Genomic DNA, 23,531 nt, shown 5'->3' with positions numbered 1-23,531 from the left:
TACATGATTCTAAATGTTTTCATTTTTAATTAGCAGATTATCAAAATTCCAGTAATCTATGTGTTGTCTGATTCCTGAAAAGTTTATGATTCATACTTACAAATGCTTGTATGAAAAGGACTAATAGCTGTTTTAATGTTTAAAAAAGAGAGAGCTCTATCTATTTAATAAATTAATGCTTTCTTATAGTTTTTTTCAAATGTTTAAAATAATTTTCCTATTCTCATATATTTGAAACTTTTATATCTATGTGTGTGAGGCAAGTGACTCAGGATGATACTATATGAAAACACCATGCATTTTTCTTGATTTATTGAGATTTTTAAGAACTTGCCTGAGAATTCTTTTTCACTTTAAATCAGTCTAATCATGCCCAGGAGGATTCTGTTATATCTTTCAAAAATTCTTGACAATAGTCATTGACTTAATATACATAAGTAAGCACCATAGCCATCTCTTTCTGATGACATCAGGAAGAAGCTTAAAGTGTCATAGAACTATTTTAAAGGAATAAAAAATCTAACTTTTCTGTGAAAAATTCTGTGAAAAGCCACTTAACCAAAACAGTTAAGTGGTTTATACAGTTATACAATCTTTCCAGGGATTTGTTTTTAAAATTGAGGAAACAAAAAATTTTACAGTGATGCAGTAGTGTACTTCTCTACTGCACTTTTCTATGTTTGAGCTCTTTGTAAGTAATATAAAACTCAACCAATCTCAATAGGTATAAAGAATTCATGGGCTTATATAACTGAACATCACTCATGAGTCAGACTTGAAGCACACTTTGGTTCTTGGGATTATGATATTACTGGAGTTTTTACTTTATATTTTTATAAAGTTTTTCTTTCTTCTCATGGTGTTTTCTCAGGAAAGTTCCTCTCACAGTACAAAAGGAATAACTGATACAGTCCCTGGCATGATAACTAGGTCACACATCACTTAGAGGAAAGTGATTTGACTCAATTCTAAGAAGGCCTGGGATTCAGTGTGACACATCTGGATTAGATCACATGCTGATTGCAAACCAGTCACTATGTCAGAGTTGTGGATGTTCTGTTTGGTCTATCGAGGTCATATCCAGGTCATTGTACCCCAGGGTAAAGTCGAATATTAATTCACATGATTATTAGATCACAAGAATTTCCAGAAGAAACTATTGGGAAGTAAGAAAGACAAAAAGACAGCACAGGCAACCAACAAGGGTCTGGACATCTGTAATGCCGTAGTAAATTCACTATATCACTGTATCACTGTCATCCCGTTGATCATCGATTTGCTTGAGCGGGCACTAGTAACTTCTCCATTTGTCCTAGCCCTGAGATTTTAGCAGCCTCTCTTGACTCGTTCTTCCCAGTGGTGCCACATTGGAGGCTCTTTCAGAGTAAGGGGGAAAAGACCCATCATTGTCACTGTATTTGGCATATCAAATACATGACAAAAAGCTTGCCAGGCTCTGCCATGTGGGCAGGATGCTCTCGGTACCTTGCCATGTTCTCTGAGAGGGAGTGTTGTTTTATAGTCTCTGGATCTTGGCCATTGATGGGATTACATGGTGCCGGGGGCAGTTTGTGAGTGTGGCTGCCAAGCTACTGGAAAATGGGGGTCTAGGTGGAGGAGGCTCAGTCCCGATCCAAGCAGGTTTGGAGATCTCAGCCCTGAGTCCTGCATACCTGGGTTCCTCGTCATAATAAATTAAATACAATAAATACATGTATATCTGTGGTACAATGAAAATCCATGCCACCAACCACTTGTAACAAGACTTGGGGTGTGAAGTAACACAGAGATCATTCATAATGGGTTATAATGTGTCATGAACATTTCAAAATGTTTGTATTGTGAATGTTTTATAGATATTTAACTAAGACACACTAATCTATACTAATATAACTCCAAAGATTACAAACTAAAAAGTTAATTTATCTATGTTTTTTTAAAAAAAAAATTTTAAGTGATTAGATTCTTGCCTATAATCAAGCTACAGAAAAAGTCAAATTCTTAATAGGTTTCTAATAAATAAGGAGTAAGAAAAGGCACCAAGGGACTGTAGTGATAATACAGTGGGTCCACCTTGATTTATATGTGGACAACCTGGGTTTGATCCCTGCTAGGGTCCCCAAACCCACCAGTAGTGATCCCTGAGTGCAGAACCAGGACTAAACCCTGAGCACTGCCAGCTGTGACTCCAAAACAAAACAACACACAATAATTAAACCAGAGAAATATTTTTAAAAGCCAAAGTTACAATCGCCATGACAGTTTATCTAATGTGCCATCTGTGCCTTGCCAGATCATACATTTCCTTCTGTGCATCTCAGAGTACCTGCTACCTTCTCTACGAGGGTGTAAGTGCTTTGGGGAAAAACCTAGGTCTATCTCATTATTATGGCATTGAATTGTATTCAATAGATATGAAATAAACATTTGTTCTTTTAAGCATATGAAGTCACGTAATATTTGAAATATTGTAGTAAGAAGTTTGATAGAAACTAGTCAATTCCAACTACAACCTGTTAGTTCCCAGTTGTATAATAAGACCAACTACCAAATAGCTTATTAGATTACTGTAATATTAAGATTAAAAAACTTTAACGCTGAAGGGCATGTGCACTCATGGGCTTTCTGGGCGACTGTCTCAACCGCCCATGTTCAGTGCTCTGGAACCGCTGTGTATGGACTGAATCGAGACGGCTGTTGGCCAAGGACAGGCAAAGGAATAATGAGGACCAAGCTGGTAGCTGATCAGTTACCGTTTATTCAATCTTCCACCTTTCTCATCTCCCACACTCCTAGCTTCGTCCTCTCTCTGGATCTGCTGCTCGATCCTCCTTCACTAGTCTCTCCCCCTACTTGTCTCTCCCACCTTGCCCTCTAGGCTACACACAGCCAAGTGGCAAATTCAACATAAGAAAGCCCTTCCTGAGGACCGGGCATTCCAAAGCCCTTACTGACTGCCAGCAGGTAAAATACCTTAAGGTTTTTCTCTTTTCCTTAGTCCAAGAACTTATTCACATCTTAATACTAGTTATTTTTGTATGGACAGAGCAAGAGATACATTGAGGGTTGCAAGGCAGCTCTCCTGGCAACATCTTGCCACAGACTCAGACTGAGCACCCAGGCCAGATTAATCATTTCTAACCTTAGCAGGGTCCGAATCTAGTTATTACTTTTTGGATCATGACAGCATTTGTCCATGACCAAGCTCTTAACTTATAGTTAAGCATTAGGCCAGGGTAGCACACAACTCACCGTTTGCCCTGGGTCCGTCCCATCCCTGGTGGGGATCCTGCTTTTGGAGGTGCTAGGAAGTAAGGGCAGCTGAGGCTTAGGTCGAGAGAACAGATGCCCAGGAGGAAAATATCAGAGTCAAATGGCTCCCAGGTTACAAAAGGATAGCATTTGCTACAGTCTTTCTGTGTCCATACAAAAGGACATGGCTCTGAATAAACTATGCAAAGGATTCAAGGAGAAGAGAAAAACAATATATACAAGTCAACAAAACATAAAGAAAGAAGTTACAAATAAACACAGGAATGGAGCACTGTGAAGAGAGTAACCCAACAAACCTAAGCTACCTGAGGCTATGTTATCCTACAATGGTTCACTTATAAAAAGGATTCAAATTACAAAAATTAATATTTTACAACACTGTCATTTCAGGAATATTAAAAATATTGTAAATACTGTATAATTCAATAATTTATCAAAAAATGTCTGCAGAGTAATTTATCTAGGCTATATAAACTTTTTTCTATTAACTGAAATATATAGATTTTTCAACAATAATTTTGAGTTTGTGTTGTGATTCACTACATAATACATAGATTTTAACTTAAACTACAGTTAACATATGTGCTGTACTACTAGTGAGTAACTTCTGGAACACAAAATTGCATCTTATTATCTTTAATATCAAGTATAGCTCTTAATAATATAACAAATGAGAACAGAGTCTTATGGAAAAGGTTGAATAATGTGAGTCAAAACTAGAGAAATTATGAAAGAATTTGAAGCTTCCAGAAAGACTGCTTAGAGATCACAGATAGAAATTGACAAGTTTAGAAGCTATAATGACCAATCAGGATAGGGAATGAGATAGAGAAAGTCCATTATTAACTATTCGTGCAAATAATAAAAAAAAAATCAAGTAAGCAATGAAGGGGTAGTACAAGCAGAAGATAAGATCTGAAGATTTTTTAGTAAGAATGGTGATCTTAAAAATGGGTCATTTTAAGAGAAGAATTATTGTATGCTTCACATAATAGAATAAGCAAAGGCTGGGGGACACATCCAAAGTTTGTATGTAAATGTTAAGGGATACATCTGCTAGGAATTAGACAGATATGCGCAACTCCTAAAAGTATTGAAATCAGAATAGCTACCAAAGTTGTGTATGGCCTAATTTCTGGAACTATAAATATGTTATCTTATAAAAAGAACTTTATAGATATACTAAATTGGGATATTTGCATAGACAGATACCTTAATAAAACTAATAGCATAAGTTGTTAAAAGCAGAGAATTATCTGCAGTGGGAAGAAAGTCGGTGAGATCAGGTAGAAAGAGAGGAAGGTCAGAGTCAGGAATGTCAAGAATTTGACCTGTCCCACCAAAACTGACGTTGAAAATGAAAGAGACAACAGATCAGGAAATAGGTAGCTTCTTCAGCAGCCCCAAGGGACTTTTGGCCTCAATCCTACCGCAGCAAGGAACCAACTTCTGCTACCAACTTGAATAAGTTTGCATAGCATGATCTTTTCAGCCACCACTAAGCAATGCTGTCCTCTTTATTCTTGATTTCAGTCTCATGCATCCCCATAAGCTGGCCCCACAAATGACAGTTGTTTGAGAAAAGAATGTACACCTAATTGTAAAAACTTTCATTTGGGGATGTGAATCAGAAAGACAAGACCCTGCTATGCACTTAACATTTGAAATGTGCTAAAAAGATTACATGATGGTTATTTTAGAAGTTCTTACCTCCAGTCATAGACTTTCTTCCAGTTAGGCATAAGTTCCTCATTATGAAATGAATGACAAGTCAACAGATGGCAGAGTTTTTTTTTTTAATATACTCTGTTTACTAAATACATACATTATACTCACCAAAGCTCAAGGTATATTGACTTCATGAAAACTGTTACTCAGGTGAATTTATTCTGTTTTATTTCAATTATTGTGCTGTCTGGGATAGAAAAAAAAATATTAACAAAGTTTTTAGTCTTCATTTTTAGTAACTGCCTTATAAATTATTCTCCCTTTAATTCAGTTTCATTAGCTTTCTATTCATTAGAATTAAAGACATTAAATTTATTAAACTATAATTCTTTATTTCAGAACCATTTCCTTGGTTCACTCACTTTTGAAAATTAATCAATAACAGTCATATTAAATAAATCACTTTGAATCTCTTAATATTTTATTTTTTTATAAAACTAGTTCAGGAACATTAATTTTCTTTGCCAATCCTGCTAGTCAAGTTAGGTAAGCAGCTTCATTTTTTTCTAATATTCATTGCTGCTTATGGTCACAATGGTATTTGAGCACTTGCCCAAGAGATTTAATTATAGTGTTAATTGGATCTTTCTAAAGCATATCTTCAAATCTGTTCATATAAATACAAGATTTTCTCTCTGGTGGATAAGAAGAAACAACTCACTCTAACAATGTGACTCCTAAGCCTAGGATAAAGTATTCTCAGATGATAAGCTAATTAATTAGGTCATGCACTTTTGGTCTGTATTTACAATTCTTTCTATTTCTTCATGTTTTCCCTTTCTCAAAATCCCATGAATCCATTCTATATCTGTATTTCATATCTAAGAATTCATTATACTCTAATGTGTTAATGGTGGGTGTCTGGTGGTGTAACAACACTACCACAGAAAATCTGCTTTTTTTTTTTTTAATTTGCTGAGTGGCACAGCAATCACCTCATTTTTGTTTTGTCTTTAACATCAGAAGTGGTATATCCAGAGAAGTAACAGCTAATGGCCCTTTTCCCATTAATCCCAATAGGTAATTGGTAGGTGGAACCAGATGAAACCCACCACCCTACCTTATATATACAAGCAATCTATATATGAGGCAGAAGAGGAGAGGAGCTCTCTGAGTTGATTCTTGCTCACCTGGATTATCACAGGAATTATTCTTTTTTTTTTTTAATTGAACCACCATGAGATCCAGTTACAAAGCGTTGATAATTAAGTTTTCAGTCATGTAATAATAGAACACCCATCCCTCCACCAGTATATGTTTTCCACCACCAATATCCCCAGTATTCTTCCTGCCACCCCCACTGCACCTTACCCTCTGCCTCTATGGCACACAATTTCCTTCTCATTTTCTCTCTACTTTTGGGCATTATGGTTTGAAATACAGATACTGTGAAGCCATCATGTTTGGTCCTTTATCTACTTTTAACACACATCTCCTATCTTGAGTGATCTCTCCAACCATCACTAACTTAGTGATCCCTTATCTATCTCAACTACCTTCTCCCTCAGCACTTGAAACAGGTTTCAAACAATGGACCAATCTTCCTGGCCCTTGTCTCTACTGTCAATGGGTGTTAGCCTCATATTATGTTATTTTATATTCCACTAATGAGTGCAGTCCTTCTATGTCTGTCCCTCTCTTTCTGACACATTTCACTTAGCGTGATACTCTCCATGTCCATCCACTTACAAACAAATTTCATGATTTCATCTTTCCTAACAGCCGCATAGTATTCCATTGTGTAGATGTACCAAGGTTTCTTTAACCAGTCTTCTGTTCTTCTGCACTTAGGTTGTTTCCAGATTCTGGCTATTGTGATCAGTGCTGCAATGAACATTCAGGTGCAGATGTCATTTCTACTGTGCTTTTTAGTACCCCGGGGTGCATTTCCAGAAGTGGTATTTCTGGATAGTATGGAAGCTTAACTTCCAGTTTTTTGAGGAATGCCCATACTGTTTTCCAGAAAGGGTGGACCAATCATCATTCTTATAAGGATGATTCTAATCCAGTGACTGTCTCTTAGAATTGGTGTTGGAGCAGGCTTCATCTGGAAAGGGGAATGGACTGCCAGGCATCATTGGGGGTTCTTTTTTCCACTGGATCGATGGCTGCTATGCAGTCCAGCATGTAGCTGGACTTCTTGGTCTTGGCTCAAACTTCTTGACCTTGGCTCAAACATTGGAAGGGTTTGCCACCTTTTGTTAGTTGTTTCCTCCATTTTTCACAGAGACAATGCATTACTGTGCAGAAGTCGGATTGATCTCAGCTACCTTTCGTGTTCTCCTTTGGCACAAGTTAAAATGAGTTTGATTCTGGGTGTAGGACTCTTCAAATCTGTTATACAAGACATAACCTGGCTAGAAGTTCTAGTGGAGAGTAAAATGACCACCATTTCTAATTCAGAATTTTTTATCCCCTTCTTACCTTTATGCTTTATGTGTTTAGAAAATCTGCTGTAAATAAATCATTTAACAGCCAGCCTTCAGCTACCAGGGTCCAGCATGAATTTATCATCAAATCTGTACTTCCCTAGGATATTGCCAACTGATTGCTAAGGATATGGTGGGGACAGAGAGGTTCCATTTATGCCTCACTAAGTTTACTTTAACAGATGAGTTTTACTGTAGATGTATTTACTGATCATCCTTTGTTCAAAGACACTAATCAATTTAAGAATTTTCTTAACCTATCTTCCTTCTTTTCCTCTGTTACAAAATGTCAGATTTGCAAAGTGAACAAAATTTTCCCCTCGCTTATTCTTGCTTCCTCTGCTTCTTTTCTTTTTCAGTTATCCCTTCCATTAAATCTCTTGCCCTTTTGGTAGTTGTTTCCTAAAAGATCCTGAGTGGCATGACAGTGCATATACCAAAAGGGAAAAAAAAGACACATAACGTGTTATTAGATAAAGGGCTATTTTATGTGCCCTTTGTTTGTACCTGGTATTATCTCTACAGACAGGAATAACTACAGAATATGGATGAAATCCATACATGAAACTATAGTCATTGGAGAAATATGTTTTGCATTTTATTTTTTTTCTTTTTCTTTTTTTTAAAATTTATTTATTTTTAATTAGTGAATCACTGTGAGGGTACAGTTACAGATTTATACATTCTTGTGCTCATGTTTTCCTCATACAAATGTTTTGCATTTTAAATAGAGAAAATCAGCAGCAAAACACTGCAATGATGAAAGTCATTGAAGAGACATCTTCAATTATTGTTTTGATTAGACTTTAGACAAATCTTTAAATAATCTATTTAACTATTACTGTTCCACAGTGGAAGATAAGTTCAATCTATCTTCCAGTGCGGTCTTAGTTTGAAGATTCTCTTTTAGATGTGACCCTTTCAACCTAAGTGCTGACACCTTAGGTCATCTGGGACTTTCTCCAAATACCTAAACTTAGGCATTGATTTTGGACAAAGTTTTATGGTGTCTTTTGATCTCTAAAGGGTTTTACCTAAAAACAGATACTTTTCCTTCTATTCTCAAGTCATTCTAATTCTTTTAGAGTAGTTATATATCCACATGGCTATGCAAGAAGGAAACAAAGTGAAATTTATTTCTATGATATGTCAAGGCAACGGGCTGGAGCGATAGCACAGCGGTAGGGCATTCGCCTTTCATGCAGCTGACCCGTGTTCCAGTCCTCTGCCCCTTTAGGAGAGCCCGGCAAGCTACAGAGTGTATAGCGCCCAAATGGCAGAGCTTGGCAAGCTACCCGTGGCATATTCGTATGCCAAAAACAGTAACAACATGTCTCACAATGAGTGACGTTACTGGTGCCCACTCAAACAAATCAATGAGCAATGGAATGACAGTGACAGTCAAGGCAACTTGACTACCATTGATCCCTCTAATTTTTATTCATATTCCAAATCCTTAGTCCAAATTATCATTCTTGAGCTGGTGTGAGGAAGCCCTGTTCTCTTATTTAATATTTCTTATATTTTGGATGAATCCATAATCTTCCAGATTTCCCTGTGCACTTTAGGCTTGTTGAGAAAAAGTACCACAATGGCAGACTTCTGGGGTTTGTTGTTTTTATTGTTGTTGTTCAGTGACAGCACAGTGGGTAGGACTGTGCTATCTGCCTATCCAGGTTCGATTACTCTGCCCCTCTCGGAGACCCCAGCAAGCTACAGAGAGTTTCCCGCCCAGATGGCAGAGCCTGGCAAACTACCTGTGGCATATTTGATATGCCAAAAACAGTAACAAGTCTCACAATGGAGATATTACTGGTGCTGCTCGAGAAAATCGATGAGCAACAGGATGACAGTGATACAGTGATTGCTGTTATTTGTCTATGGACCACACCTGACTGTACTCAAGGCTTATCTCTAGCTCTTTGCTCAGGGATGTCTCTGGGTGGGGTTTAGCGTACCCTAATGGATGCTGGGCATTGAATCAAAGTTGGCCATGTGCAAGCAAGTGCCCTACCCACTGTACTATTTTTCTGGTCCCAGTTGCAGACTTCTTGGTGTTTTGGTATTTTCTTCCCCTGAAGTGCAGCAACCATTTGTTCTAAAAGGAAATAAAAAAGAGGAAATACCGAGAGGGTGTAAATCATATTATTCTGCCACTTCAGCATATGGTTAAACAGAAAATTTAGCTTTTATCATTGAGAGACACATTAGAGATTTTCTAATTTAACCTCCTTTCCCAGCTTCTCTCTTATATGTTTCTGGCAGATGGTCAAGTCGAATCCATATTCCTAGTGACAGATGATACTCTTCCTCACAAGAGATCATATGCCACAAATGTTAGACTGACTTTTTAGTGCAGCCTCATATTGAGATGACAACTATTTCCGTTGTGGGCAACAGAGGATGCCCATAATTGTCTGAGTAATGTGACCTTGGATTAAAATATGGTTTAGATAGTCTCTGTATGCTTTAATGTCACCGTCTATTAAAATGGAATTGATAATACAAAAGGGAAAGTTAAATGAGATAAATATACATTAATACCTGCCATAGTCCTTTTTATTGTTAGATGCTTACTGAATATTCATTCCTCCCAGTAATTGTCCAGACTCATTTATTAATGTACTCAGAAATAAATATTCAGTGTTTATATTATTCCAAATACCAGAATAAATCTTATATATTCATATACCAGAAAATAAAATGAATATAATCTTGCTATGAGGAGGCACAACATATATAAAATAAACATTGAGTTAGAAATGAGAGAAGGTCTATGAAATAAATACTAGCGTACTAAAAGAATACATACAAAGGGAGCAATAAAGTCCAAGTCCACTCGCTATTGCCTATACATTATGAGTAGTTTTAGCTGTTCATAATCTTCCTATCTCGGAGCTGGAGCCATAGCACAGCGGGTAGGGCATTTGCCTTGCACACAAAAGACCCGGGTTCGATTCCCAGCATCCCATATGGTCCCCTGAGCACTGCCAGGAGTAATTCCTGAATGCAGAGCCAGAAGTAACCCTGTGCATTGCCGGGTATGACCCAAAAAGAAAAAAAAAATCTTCTTATCTCAAGAATAAGCATTTCAGAAGCCATGAAGATAGCTCAAAGGGTCAGAGCATATACTTCTGATGCTGGAGGCCCAGGTTCAACCTCCAGAACTACATGGCCCCCAAATCACTGGAGAAACCCCCAGTAGTTATTGATAGGTCCCAAACCTCCACAAATAGAAATAAAGTCAATAAAAATTTCAGCCCCTTCATCATTCTTCAGGTACCACAGTCTAGCTTAATTTTTCCTATATAAAGTTGGTCCATTGAAGGATCCTTCCTGAAGTTAATATGAAGGCTGCTAAAAATGAAAATATATCATTTTAAATTTTTTCTCATGTTTTAAGTCCTTCCCAGCATATACAGCAGCTGCTGGTATGCCCATCTCTTATAGGATAATGTTCTTCTGTGTGCCAATTTTTATTTGCTTCTGGGATGCCGAGGGGGCTGTCTGAGCAGAAACCATTAGCATCATTTGGAAGTCTTATTTTTAAATGATCTGTAAGATATTTCTATGAACTTTCTAAGTTTCTTCTTATCATAAAACCTGCTGCTCATGTAAAGTGAGCAAATGTGTCTGTGTCTGCCCTGTGCCTTCTAGGCTGATGCCCATCCTACAAACGCCTCCCAGAGCCCAGACTCTGCCCCCTCTTCTCTTCTGACATATCAACGTGCACTTTCTTCTTGTTTTAAGGGAAGTTTATGCCTGGATAGTGTCTGTACATTTTGTATTGTATGCAGATCTGACTTGTCTCTATGAAATTTCCAAAATGTGAATTTAGGTCACCTGTATTATTTCTGTCTTTTTCAGCATTCAAGTTTGTATCCATAAAACTGCTTTAAAAAACAGAGTAGAACTTGTGCATATTTGTTGTTAGTGTTTTTTGGTGGGGCAACTCCCAAAATGTGCTTAGAAAGCACCCAATCCCTGGGACTTTCTGCCAGTGGGGTCAGCTGGTCAGTGCTAGAGCCCAGGATGTGGTATTGCTTGAGTTGGTCAGTGCTCAGGGCCTCTCAGGCCACATCTGGTGATGCTCAGAAGGCCAGTGGTGCCACGAATTAAAGCCTGGACATGCACATGCAATGCAGGTTGATCCGTAATAACAGAGCTGTTTTTCCCGTCCCTGTATGCTTGTTCTTAAAAGACTTTCTTAGGCCTAGAGGTAATACAATGAGGGAGGCATTTTCCTGCACATTTCTGACCTGGGTTCCTTCCCAAGCACCATACTTCGTCCTCTTCACACTACCAGGAATTATTTCTGAGAACAGACAGGAACAAGCCCCAGGCATTGCCAGGCGTGACACCACAAACAAAACAAGACTCTTTATAAAACGAACTTCCTTGGAGATCACTCCATCTTTTCAACTAGCGTACATTTTAAAGCATGTTTGTATCTTCCTACCAGTCTCTTACAGGTGCCCAGAACTCCTGTGACCCTCTCATGCTTTCCTCTTTTGTATCTTTGTCTTTTTTGATCCTTATATTATATACAGTTAAGTGTAAAATGTGAGATTATATCATTATTGTTGGGGTTGGTAAAGAAAATTAGAAAGTCCCAACTGAACCTGTGCATATGCTACGGAAATTAAGATTTACTAAATCTCAGTTTTCGGTAGTAGAATCAAGGGAAGCTCACTGGCATTTGGCCTTATAGCCACTGCACTAAAACAAACCAAAAAAAAGCATGAAATTGAAAATAACTACCCCAAGTTATTGGGAGAGATGACCTTGACCTTGATGCATATAAAACAGAGTTTCCCCTCTTGACCCTGTCACCCCACTGTAAGTAGCCTCCTTCGGGCACACTAGCTGGAGTGTAGCACCAATCATAGAGCGTCCCTCCATGGGAATTGTGTGCCAAGTGGTCACTTCCTGACTATACACATTCACCATCAGCTACAAGGAGAGGGACAGAGCACAACAAAGCAAGCACTTGTCCTTAAAAGAAGGAAGAAATGTCACTCTCCTCCTGTGAATAGATGTGGTTGTTCTCACTATCTCTCTTGAAAGTCTCATTCACTGAAGTACAAGCTATTATACCAAGGCAGATGTAGAATCTGGGAAGTTTTCCAAATTCATGACTGAGAAGCATGTGGTATTCAGCATCAGTGCCTCCATGGAAGTTTCTGTCTCTCTCTCTCTCTCAGTCTTCCAGCAGCACTCAAGAGAAGACAGTTGACCAGAAGCTGGATAGGTAGCGACCCAAGTGTGTGACAGCCATTCTCAGCCAGTTTCTCAATTTGCAGAGCTGATAAGGGTTTCCCAGATTGCTGCAGACATTTCACACAAGCAAAACATTCCGCTAATGAGGCAGCAGCTTGAATTTGTCTGAATTTGTAGTTTCCCAGAACTACAATCTGGGAAAGGTGTGAAGTCATGAGCTTCACTGCGTGTCACTTACCAGGGAACACACAACAGCAACTACTGATGTTATTGCCTCAGCACAGGTGGAGGATGATTCTATGTTGGTTAATGGCTTCGCCAATTTCCCTTGTATTCTCTGTTACTTGGAACCCTAATTAGAAACTATGGGGAAAAAAATCACAAAGAACAGAATTTTTTCCTGTCTATAACACAGAATGATCTCAAACTCCCCATTTCTGTCTTTTATAAAATAAGTGGTTCAACTTGCAAAAGACTGTGGTATTTGCTTATCTTAGAATTCTACCGGTTCAATTTTTTTTTCCAAAATAAGTGTTTGGAGCTTAATAGCAGTCTGCACTTCATTGTCTCACGTTTCCCGTTATCTCCTCCCATTCAGCACCAAAGCAGGTGTTATTGTAGAATGGATGATGCAAATGAACCTTGGAGGGGAGGATCAGAAGGGCCTAGCTTTGGAAAGCAATCTGAGAAAGAGGATGGGATAGACTCATCCTTTGTCTCTGTTTCTGATTTGTGTTTCAGTGAATGACTTAGGCAGCTGGCAGAGTGGAGAGGTGGAGGTTGACTTCCACGGTGATTTCTCTCAAAGTGTGCTGACCCAGTGAAGGAAAATACAGACTTTCCCTTATTTTTCTTTTTTTTATTTTAAATTTATTTATTTTTAATTAGTGAATCACCGTGAGGGCACAGTTACAGATTTATACACTTTTGTGCTTATGCTTCCCTCATACAAAGTTCGGGAACCCATCCCTTCACCAGTGCTCATTCTCCACCACCAGTACACCCAGCATCCCTCCCACCCTCCCCAATCCCATCTCCCCCCACCCCACCCTGCCACTGTGGCAGGGCATTCCCTTCTGTTCTCTCTCTCTAATTAGCTGTTGTGGTTTGCAATAAAGGTGTTGAGTGGCCACTGTGCTCGGTCTCTAGCCCTCATTCAGCGCGTAACTCCTTTCCCCCACATGGCCTTCGACTACATTATAGTTGGTGATCTCTTCTCTGAATTGCCCTTTCCCCAGAATGTGAGGCCAGCCTCCAAGCCATGGAGTCAACCTCCTGGTACTTATTTCTACAATTCTTGGGTGTTAGTCTCCCACTCTGTTATTCTATATACCCTAGATGAATGCAATCTTTCTATGTCTGTCTCTCTCTTTCTGACTCATTTCACTCAGCATGAAACTTTTCATACCGATCCACTTAAATACAAGAAAAATATGGAACGCTTCACGAATTTGCGTGTCATCCTTGTGCAGGGGCCATGCTAATCTTCTCTGTATCGTTCCAATTTTAGTATATGTGCTGCCGAAGCGAGCACTCCCTTATTTTTCAAGTAGGTTTCCTATTGCCCTTTTGTTCCAATTGCCCCATGTGCCCTTATATTTCAAAACCTTATTTTAAACATACCTTTAATGTTTTTGTCACTGATACTTTTATTTTTAATTCAAATTGAGGAGAGAAATAGTGCATTTGAGAATGTTACTTCATAGTTCTTCCCAAGGCCCATCAGACCCTGCATGTTCTAAGACTTTCTGCCTCTGTTGCCACATCATCTATCTCTTCAAAAGGGAAGAGACTACTTTGCTTTATTTTTGCTTCTCCCCCACCCACACCCCATATATCCATGAAGTCAAAGTGCATAGAATTGAACTGTGAGTTAGGCCACTGTATCAATTGTTATTCATTACTACTGAACAAGTCACAGAAAACCTTGTGGCTTAAAACAATAAGCATTTGTTATTACTCATGAGTATAGAAGTCAGATAGCAGGCCTTCTGACTGGGAATTATTCATGAATCTTTGGTCATCCTAAGGTTAGTAGGACACTCCATTCAACTTAGTGAGGTTCTTTCCATGTTCTAGGACTGTACTGCATATAGCTGGTCTATTATGGACTAGACCTTAAACATTTTTCTGTATGTTATCTGACTTCCTTCAGAATTCCATGCCATACGTTTTCTTCAAGTCATTTTAGGATTACAAGGAAAAGGAGGAAAAACATCCTTTCAAGTCCACCTAGAGTTTAGCCTCGGATCTTCCATGCTCACTATTCGTCCTACTCCTCAGAACAAGCTCAGGAGCCAACCCAGATTCCATAGCTAAAGGAACATACATCATTTTTTACTTAAAGTACATTAAAAATTATATTGCAGGACACATAGGCACTAGGCTCATTGTTGCATTCAAACCACCATGAACTTTAGGGACTCAAGTAGGGACTCAAGTAAAAACATGACCTACAAAAATGGTCCAATTTAAAGAGCAATGGGGAAAATATTTTTTTTCTTCACACACAAGGAAATGATATTAGAACAAAGATTATGTGTTTGCAAGCAGAAAAGAACATAATGAATTTACCTGGAAAAGGATTAGAAAAAAAAATGTATGAGAGATTTCCATTCCACAGAAAGACTTAGATATGTGTTCTGTAATCAGCTGCAGGAAAAACAAATTATAGCAGAGGATTGTTTGTTTGCAGGGTTCAGCATTGATTGCCATTTCCTGACTCTTCAAACCCCTTCTGTTGGTTAATGATAACTTCTCACTCCTGATTTACTTTTCATTTATCTAATGTTTATTCCTTAGTTTTGTTTACAAGTTCTGTTCCCTGTCATTCCTTAAATTAGGACCAACCAGTATTCCATCCTTGGCCTTCTGTTCTCATTCAAAAATCAGCAATTTCTTTTACTCCACTAATTTTCACTAATGCCATATTGATGTCTGCCAGATCTATACCCATCCCTGACTCTACTGTGAGCCCTGGACTCATTTATATAACGGCAGACTCTTCATGGATTTCCAATGCAGCTAGCATCAAAGTGAACTTGTCTTTCTTTCTAGGCTTCTTGTTCTCCACCACATTCTTTTAGTTAACTGCTATCACCCACTCAGATGCACCATAGAAAGGTTCAAGAAAGACCCGAGCATCTTTCTATCTCACCTCACCTTCGTCTTAGGTAATGTCAGTTATATTTCCTATTACATTATATAGCTTTAGCTATAATTTCAGGGGCTCTTCAACTCTGCAGGAAGTTTGGAGGTAATTTAGCTCACCAATTTTATTTATTTTATTTTTATTACTGCGGTAGGTATCTTGACTTGCACATAAATGACCCAGGTTCGATCCCTGGCATCCCATATGGTCCCACAAGCTCTGCCACCAGAAGTGATTCCTGCATACAGATCTAGAAATTACCCCTGAACATCTCTGATTGAGGCTCTGAACCAAAACTGAAACAGACAAAACAACAAAACCAAAAAGAGTGAATTTAAAAAATTTAAATATAATTTGTGATGTCAAAAAATAAGTAAAGGCAGAGACTGCAGTGTTTAATCACAACTATTTTAAGTGTTATAAGGGTCATACAGCAGGCAATTACTGAATCCTCGGGGTGGGGGGGTGACCGGGGGGAGGGGGTCGGATAGCACAGGAGGGGAGGGAGGGAGGGACCCTGGGCCCATCCATCGAGGAGAATGGGCACTGGGTGAAGGATGGGTACTCATATTGTATGACTGTAACACAGACACGAAACTCTGTAACTGCACTCTCACGGTGACTCATTAATAAAAAAAATAAAAATTAAAAAATATATATTCTAAGACAAAAAAAATTAAATAAAAATATAAATGAGGAGTCCAGAAAATCCTCACGACCACAAAGCTAACAAGTATGCAACAAAGAGTCGAGGGTGACGACAGACAAGGAGTTGCTCTTTAGCTTCCCTCTTAGGTTCCATGGCTTATTATTAAATTCATCCACTTTTGACTGCTGGCCCAATTTTGAAATATTGCCAAATAACTACTGCTTCTGTTATTATAGGACTGGAACGATAGCACAGAGTGTAGGGCGTTTACCTTGTGTGCTGCCAATCCAGGTTCGATTTCTTTGTCCCTCTTGGAGAGCCCGGCAAGCGACCAAGAGTATCCTGCCCACACGGCAGAGCCTGGCAAGCTACCCATGGTGTATTCCATATGCCAAAAACAGCAACAACAAGTGTCACAATGGAGATGTTACTGCTGCCCACTCAAGCAAATTGATGAACAACGGGAAGACAGTGCTACAGTGCTACTAGGCATTAGCATTTTGGATTCCATTTTTATAGATACCCAATATTCTTTTTTATACTATTCTGCATCTATTGATAAATCATCTCATCACATTTCATTGTTATTATGTCAAAACTTTATTGTCTGGTTCACTGTATATGGTTTTCTATCTCATTCCCCCAAGCTGTTCCTCTCCATATTTCCCTAAAACTTTCTTCCTATTATTTATCATCTAGTTACAATGAACCATCTGTCATATACTATAAGATGATGTGATTCAGCCCTTTCAATTGTAGAAATTGTAATTGAGTTTAAAATAGAGGCAACTAATTAAGTGATTAGAAAACACCATTATTAGTGAAGCTTTATGAACTTATACAAAGTTCTGTGACAATAGGAGGAACTGATCAAGGCTGTATAAGATAAGAATGATTAAGAAACTCTTTAGACTTTCTATGGAGATATGCCTATTCTGGTAAAAGATCAAAATTCAGAGTATTCTGGTGATAGACTTAATAGAGTGGATAAGGTTCTTGTCTTGCATGCAGCTGAGCTGGTTTGATCTCTAGCACTGCATATGGACTACCAGGAGTGATCCCTGAGCACTGAGCCAGAAGTAAGCCCGAGCTCAGCAGGGAACGAACAAAAATTTACATTTCAAGCTAAAAATATGTACATCAAACAACAATGAATTAGAGACTATTTGATGTAAGAAAACATATATAGGCTTGTTCTTTAAGCCCAAGTTTTCTTGTGAACACATATCTCACTTCTTTCTATGTTTCTTTGCTTACCTCATTCTACCTTGGAGAAACCTGTTTTCTCTCTTGAACATACACTTCTCTCTCATTCTCCCCTCACATCTTTCTAAATAAGTTTCAATAAAAATATGCACATCAAGCAGCAATGAATTGGTGACTATTTGATACAAGAAAACATATGCATTTGATATAAGAAAACAAAAAAACTTTCTGGCTCCACCTAACCGTAGCACTGTAGTCCCATTGTTTATCAATTTGCTCCAGTGGGCACCAATAATGTCTCCATTTTGAGATTTGTTACTGTTTTTGGCATATCAGATATGCCATGGGGAGCTTGCCAGGCTCCACTGTGTGGGTGAAATACTCTGAGTAGCTTGCCAGGCTCTCTGAGAGGGATGGAGGAATTGAACCCGGGTCGGTCGAATGCAAGGCAAACACCTTACCCACTGTGCTATAGTTCATATATATATATATATATATATATATATATATATATATGGCAGAGAGTCTCTTGCCCGCATGCCTGACTGTCTTCCCCGGGGCCCCTCGGAGGGGATGGGCTCCAGCTTCCCTTCCTGCCCCTAGCAGAGCTCCCGGCAGCCAAAGACCACCGGAACCTAGATACAGCCATGCTTAAGGCCCCTCTCCACATGTTCAGACAAGCCTCACGCATGAAGATACTGGCAGAAGAACCCAAGTGTCTGTAATCCCATCAACAGTCAACATCCAGAGACTTAAAAGCAAGCCCCCAGAAGCGATATATTATAACCTGCTTCTCCCTCTGGAAACTAGCAAGCTACTGAGAGTTTCATGCCCACATGGGACAGCCTTGCAAGCTTCCCATGGTGTATCCATATGCTAAAGCCAGTAACAAGCTGGATCTCATTCCCCTAACCCTGAAAGAGCCTCCAATGCTGCATCGTAGGGACAGCTGAGTGGAGAGGGGCTTCTAAAATCTCAGGGATAGGACGAATGGAGAGGTTACTGAGCCCGCTGGAGAAATCGACAATCAACGAGAGTTTGTGATTTGTGATTCGTGATATATATATATGTACATATACATATATATTCAAAATGGAAACTCATCTACTGATTTTTTATACATAATGGGATGGTAAACTTTCAGTCAAATATCTAACTCGGTCACTACTGTGACTTAAGACATAAGTAAATTTTTCAATGAAATTGAAAAAAATTTCAATGAAATTTCAACTGCATTGAAATTTATTGTTACATTTCTTTTAAACTACTGTCAGAACTTTTTCCTTAAAGGTCATTCATTGTAATAATAATCTAAGAGTAGACCTGAGTCTGGATTAAACTGATTTTTTTGTGTGTATTCAGAGCAGATTTTTTTCCTGACTGGAAATTAATGACTCAAAACTCCCTGAAGATTCTTATCTAAAAGCAACATACACCATTTTGCTGAACTAAAAATCATAGTAAGGGATTGTATTAATTCACCATTTTTAATGAGAAAAGAATAATATGGTCACAATGATTCCAATTATATCTTGCACTTAAAAGAGATCATTTTTTACTAGGAGCTAAAGGAAAGTCTTCATCTGCTATTTAATTTATCCTGAAGACAAACAGATTGCACAAACATCATTACTATATTCCAGTGTGATTAGTATACTCTGGAATTAGAAATTGTATTTTTTTAGTCAACATGTAACCTTTCCTTCAGTTCTCATAAAACAGGAGGCTGAAAGCATGCACATGCAAAAGAGAGAGAGAGAGACAGAGACAGAGAAGAGATATGAAGTGTAGGTGGAGAGAGTTGGGAGATAAGATTAAAGGAAACGGGAGTGGAGGGAAAATGAAGAACGTGTATTTTCACTTACAGAATGGAGAATTGTAATCTGTTATATTATAAGAAGGGAAATTCCAAACGAGACACCTGGAAAGCATTAGACTGTATATTATATAAAACTGAATTTTATTTACTAGAAGTGTTTTGAGAACCGGGGATGAGACCTCCAAGCCTGCTCTAATCGGGACTGGGCCTCTTCTGCCCAGATTTCCATTCTCCAGTAGCTAGGTGGTCACACCCAGGGACTGCCCCCGGTGCCGTGTAATCCCACCAACAGCCAACACCCAGAGACTTAAAACCAAGCTCCCGAAAGTGCTCTGCTTCGAAGATTATAACCTAGTTCTCCCTCTGGGAGAACCTGGCAAGCTACCAAGAGTTTCCTGACCACGTGGGAGAGCCTCACAAACTCCCCATGGTGTATTCATATGCCCAAACCAGTAACAATGCTGGCTCTCATTCTCCTGACCCTGAAAGAGCCTCCAATGCGGCATCGTTGGGAAGGGCTAAAGAGAGGCTTCTAAAATCTCAGGGCTAGGACGAATGGAGACCTTACTGAGACTGCTTGAGAAATTCGACGATCAGCTGGACGATGATGATGATGATGATGATGATGATGATGATGATGATGATGATGATGATAATGATGATGATGATGATGATGATGATAAGTGTTTTGACACAAGCCGATTCATATATGCCTGAAAACATTTACTGGGAAGCTATCTTATTGAGGTATTGTCATGGAGATTATTTCTCAGGGTTAATTTTAGTCATATAATTTACAGAGTCCATGTCTATAGTATACTTTGTTACATGTTTCCTAGAAAGACTCAAAAAAATACAATAAATGTAAAATTAAATTGCTAAATTGCTTCATTTCTACTTTAGTAGAGAATAAATGGAAAAAAACTGGACCTGAATTTATTCCTCCCTGTCTTTCTTTAATCCATTTTCAAAACTGTAGCCTGGTTAATCCTTTTGGAACAGATCAGACCTTAGCTGGGTTTGACCCAGTAGAGTACATGGCTCTCTGTGCCACTTGGAGAGAGCGGCACGTCCTATGAGCCGCATTGTGGTGCATTGAAATACTCCCATATTGCCCTCCCTGTAACCTCCTTATTCTCCTTCTGTAAATCATGACTTTCCCACTTTGCTTCAGCCAAAAATATACTTATCTTGGGACTTTGCATATGTGATTTCCACTGTGTGGTATTCTCGTCCACAGTTATCTTCATTACTCTGCCTCCTGTTTTCAGTCATCTCACATGTTTATTTTCCTGCTTAAAAGTGTAAACTTTCCTCCAACCCTAGCCTTTTTAAAGACTCTTAATGATTTTCTTGTTTATTTTAATAGGAGTGATACTACTTTATTCATCTTAAACACAAGTATGATAATTTATTGGATCAAAAATAATGAATTAAATCAACAAAAACTAGGATGTGTTAAGAAAATAGAAACAGCGAAATTAAAATGATTGTTAAAAGTTCCCATTTTTCCAGAGATGAAGTCCATGGGTTTTATTTTCATCTTATAGTGCCTGTTAGCACTTTAAGTACATTAAATATTTTTCTTAAATCTTGCTTTCAATAACAGACCTTTAACTAAAGAGTTTTCACGATCCACTCAAGAACTTACTCTAATCTGAATGAGGAAACGCTGAGGTGTTTCACAACTGACATGAATTCATCTTTTGTGTATGAGTCCATTCTCTTTCCTTGTACAGAGTGACTAAATTGTCTGGCTCCACTGTGGTCCCTGCAGCACAGAGAACACAAAATCCTTTCAGTTTAGATGTTTTATCTTTATGTGTCCTAATATCATGCTTGCTTTTTCTGAGGTGTTGGTAGACAAATATTGTGTACAAACAAATGAAGGACCTTGCTTTTTTCCAGTTAAATAGCAGGTTGGTAGATTTCAACTCTTGGCTACATCCCGTTGCTCATCCATTTGCTCAAGCGGGCACCAGTAATGTCTCTCATTGAGAGACTTATTGTTACTGTTTTTGGCATATCCAATACGCAGGGTAGCTTGCCAGACTCTGCCACGCCGGCTCAATACTCTCGGTAGCTTGCCGGACTCTCCAAGAGGGGTGGAGGAATCGAATTCGGGTCGGCCGCGTGAAAGGCGAATGCCTAACCGCTGTGCTATCGCTCCAGCCCCTTGGCTACATAACATCAAATAATTTTGATTCAGTGTATTTAACAATAAAGTTAACTTTAATTGCAAGCGAGGGGAGTATGCCCCTTCTTTTATATTTAAGAGATGTAAATAATTGGAAAAAGTACTGAAGAGACAGAGAGACAAGGTGGAACACTGGCACCACTTATGGCTCTCCAGAAATGATTCCAGAGCACAGAGCCAGGAGTAAGTCCTGAGTATAAAAAAAAAATAGTAAAGAGATGAAACTGTACAGCATGCCCTGAAAACTTCCTTTATGTTTTATATCAGTGCATTAATAACTACTGTTGTGGGCCATGGTTTAGTCATTACTGTCACTTATTAGTTGTTTATATTTATACTTGTCTATTTTAAGAATGAAAATTAGCCTAGGACAACTAGTTGTGAACAACTATATCTCTGCATTTTCTATCTGCTCACCTAATTGTGGATATAAACCCATTGGGGCTGGAGATATAGTACAAGTAATGCACTTGCTTTATATGCAGCCAACACTGAACACCACCAAGAGTGATCTCTGATCACAGAGCAATTAGTAAGACCTGAGCATGGTCAGATGTCATCCCCCACCTCAAAAAAAAAATTCACAAACTATGGTAAAAACAAGTTCACCAAAAATATTTTAAGATATCAATCACTGTATCACTGTACCACTGTCATCCCATTGTTCATCTATTTGCTCCAGCGGGTACCAGTAACGTATTCATTGTCCCAGCCCTAAGATTTTAGCAGCCTCTCCTCACTCGTCCTTCAAAACGGTGCCATATTGGAGGCACTTTCGGAGTCAGGGGAATAAGACCCGTTATTGTTACTGCATTCTGCATATCAAATATGCCACAGGGAGCTTGCCAGGCTCTGCCATGCAAGGTACGTATCAATAAGTTGCATAATTTTGTTTTACTTTTTTTTAAAGATTTTTTATTGAATCACTGTGAGATAGACCCTTGCAGAGCTGTTCATGATTAAGTTTCAGGCACAGAGTGTTCCAATACCCATCCCTCCACCAGTGTACATTTCCCAACACCAGTGTCCCCAGGTTCCCTCCAATTGCCCCCATCCCCTACACCCTGCCTGCCTCTATAGCAGGTGCTTTTCTTCTCTCTCTGTCTCTCTGTCTCTCAGTCTGTCTCTCTGTCCCTCTGTCTCTTTGTCTCTCTATCTCTCTGTCTCTCTCTGTCCCTTTGCCTCTCTGTCTCTCTGTCTCTCTTTCTGTTTCTGTCCTCTGTCTCTCTGTCTCTCTGTCTCTCTCTCCTTTTGGTAATTGTGGTTTGTAATACAGATAGTCAGAGGTTATTTGGTATATCCCTTTACCTACTTTTAACACTCAGTTCTTGTCCATTGTGATAATTTCCAGCTATTATTGTCATCCTGGTTCCTTCTCTATCTTACCTATCCTCCTTACTCTCCACCCTCATCTCCAACACACACACACTTATGGTTGATTCCAACCACTGACCTGTCCTCCTAATCTCTGTTTTCCCTGGCCATAGATTTTAGTCTTCTACTATGTATATTTTTATATATATATAAAATGAATGTAGTGATTTTATATCCGTCCCTCTCTTTCTGATTCATTTTATTCAACAACATGACTTCATTTTCTTAACAGCTGTGTAGTATTCCACTGTGTAGATGTACCATGGTTTCTTTATCCAGTTCTCAAGAACTGGACAGCTACATGCAAAAAGAAAAAAAAAATGGACTCAGACCTCTATCTAAAACCATGCACAAAAGTCAGATCAAAATGGATTAAAGACCCAACATGACCAATAGGTACATGAAAGGAAATGCAAGCAAAGCCCTTCACAATATTGAAGCTAAAGGTATCTTCAAAGATAAAACACCATTGACCAATCAAGTGG

At 38.7% G+C, this 23,531-nt stretch overlaps 1 protein-coding gene and 1 non-coding gene across 3 annotated transcripts in view; one reads left to right on the top strand and one right to left on the bottom strand.

Annotated features, from left to right (window-relative positions):
• The window catches only part of NKAIN3 (sodium/potassium transporting ATPase interacting 3), a 561,579-nt gene that overhangs the window by 372,357 nt on the left and 165,691 nt on the right, over positions 1-23,531 (top strand). The gene's annotated exons all lie outside the window — the stretch shown is intronic.
• Positions 14,078-14,184, bottom strand: LOC129402757 (U6 spliceosomal RNA). The gene has a single exon (XR_008628802.1). It is a non-coding gene; the product is annotated as a U6 spliceosomal RNA (small nuclear RNA).

The sequence above is a fragment of the Sorex araneus genome, chromosome 2 (genome assembly GCF_027595985.1).
Source record: "Sorex araneus isolate mSorAra2 chromosome 2, mSorAra2.pri, whole genome shotgun sequence".
NCBI classification, from domain to species: domain Eukaryota; kingdom Metazoa; phylum Chordata; class Mammalia; order Eulipotyphla; family Soricidae; genus Sorex; species Sorex araneus.
The sequence above is the reverse complement of the archived record's forward strand: the minus strand, read 5'-3'. Positions and strand labels throughout refer to the sequence as shown.